We start from the raw sequence: 2,398 nt of genomic DNA on the forward strand, positions 1-2,398 counted from the left end.
ATGTATGTGGTATATGGTGTATATATGTGTTTGTGTATGTATATCTGTGTAATCCCATTGTGCCTTGCATATATTAAAAAGAAAGAAAGATTTAAGGAATGCTCATTATGTGCATGACCAAAAAAATATCAAGAAAGAAATCAAAGGCACAATGAAATACTAAAACAAGCAATCAGCATCTATGAAGGTAGGAGGAAAGTGAAATACTTATAGGACTGAAACTTGAAAAAAAAAAAGTAGAAGTCATACTGGCAAATTGTTAGCTAGATATACTACCCAAAGACTGGGATGAAGTCATACTTAACTCATTGAGCTAGAGTCAAGAGAGAAAAGGTATGTTGGGAGGCCAAGGAGACCAGAAAATGTTTGGGACATGCTGTGGGCGTGAATACATCCAAAGAATCAACAGGAAATGAATAAAAGATTGCAGAGCTGCCTGCAGGGCTCCAGTGAAGCTAAGCTGCTGGGATTTATGCATTTGTTGATTATCCACTTTGTGCACTACCCATAGTAAATATTCAACCCAAGGCAGACGCCTCTGCCTCTGTACCTTTCCCACTCCTGGGCCCCCCCAGCCAATGTTCTGTCTCATTTAATTCTAAGTTGTGAGCAATCTGAGTAACAAATTATAAAGACAGTGCATACACACACTGTTATACTAAAAATTTACAACAAAATTAATCTGACACATATTTAATGATATGCATAATTGTTATTGTGCTGGGTGGTGATTAGGCATAAATTGTAAACAGTTCATATAAATGCCTGTAATTAGAATTACTTCCAAACAGTTAAACCAAATTCTTACTTTCTTTCCTGTTTGTCAGCCTTAGTGTATTCCTCATCTGCATCCATGCCAGCATTACAGTGATTGAGTTGGCATTGATCACCACCTTCATTTAGCACTCGTTTGCTAGAGCACAAAAACCTGGGGAGGTGTCTCTCTGTCCAACATCTAATTCTAACTGCCACTCAAAATGCCCTTTGTCTGAAGTATTGCAATACTGTCTTCTGCCAGCATCTGGGGGATACTGCCATCCTTTTCAGAAGGCTTTCGTGAAGGAGTCAGAAAGAAGGTCTTTGTCAGTTGTGGTAAAGCAGGGGAGTAAATGAACCCTGAATCTCAATATTCAGAACTCCATGGGCAGATGATTCAGAAAATAAGAGGAAAACTGGGCAAATTCATTATGCACACTTCCTCCTCCTACACTTAATCCCATGAAATGACTAAGTCACTTTTGCAGATGTCCCTAAGGGGACAGAATATCACTAAAAAGAAAATCCTGCTTCAGCCTAACCCTCAAAATGTGGCCCCCCACACTAAAGACACTGACTGAAATACCTCTGAATTCCAAGCTTGTGTTGCTTTGATTTTTCATTAAAGTGGTCAAAAAAAAAAAAATCCCAAGGAAGTCAACATATCCATCAACCTGTCAATAGATGAGTTGTAGAGTCTCATAGCTAGAAATGTACCTCACAAATTGCAGCCCATGAAATCTTGGTGTTTACCTTTTCTGAACCTCAACTTTTTAATCTGTAAAATGGTAATAAACAGTGCCTGTTTTGCAGGACTATTGATGAGGATTTCGTGGAATCGTGTCTGTAAAGCATTACCACACTGCCTGGAATAGAACAAAATTTCATTTACCGTTAGATGCATTTGTATTACTGTGGCTGTGGTTGCTTTTAGCTGTAGCCTTGGCTTTCTCATTACTGTGCCTGTCCCTCCATGTGTTTACTTCTGTAGGAAGTAGAACTGCAGGAAATGAATGTATGAAATGCTAGTAGTGAAATCTGGATGGCAAAGCCACAGATGTCCTTAAATCAAACAGAAGAGCACAGATGGCTCAGACCCTCATCTATATTCCATATTTGTTAGAGGAGGTTGGTGCTGACCTGGAACACACTGAATCCTGGCATTTAGAGGAGACCAAAGCCAGACCAGATGAAAATGATCATTAGAAACATTCATTTTGTCTATGGCCACCCTGAATGGGCCTGATATTTTCTTAGCTCAGAAGCTAAGCAGGGCCGGGCATTGCAAGTACTTGGTATTTGAAAGGGAGAATGTTCACTTAATCACCAAAAATGTATTCACTGAGCCCTCAATGTAAGACCCTGAGAGTATGAATAGTATAGACAAAATATGTTTGAAACTGAAAGAGAATGTACGTTAATATGTGCACAAGGGAACTAACACAGCATATCTTCCATGCAGTGGAAGCAGCTCAAATGAAAGATGCGTTCACCTCTGTGTGAGAAGTTCAGGAAAGCTTTGCCTCAGCAAGATGAGGTTTGAATTAAGTGCATGAAATACAAAATCATATGGTTAAAAAAAAATCTGCTGACAATCAAGAACCTTATTTTTCCTTCCAACTTAAATTTCAGAACGTATTTT

Source organism: Mastomys coucha, chromosome X, assembly GCF_008632895.1.
Source record: "Mastomys coucha isolate ucsf_1 chromosome X, UCSF_Mcou_1, whole genome shotgun sequence".
NCBI classification, from domain to species: Eukaryota; Metazoa; Chordata; class Mammalia; order Rodentia; family Muridae; genus Mastomys; species Mastomys coucha.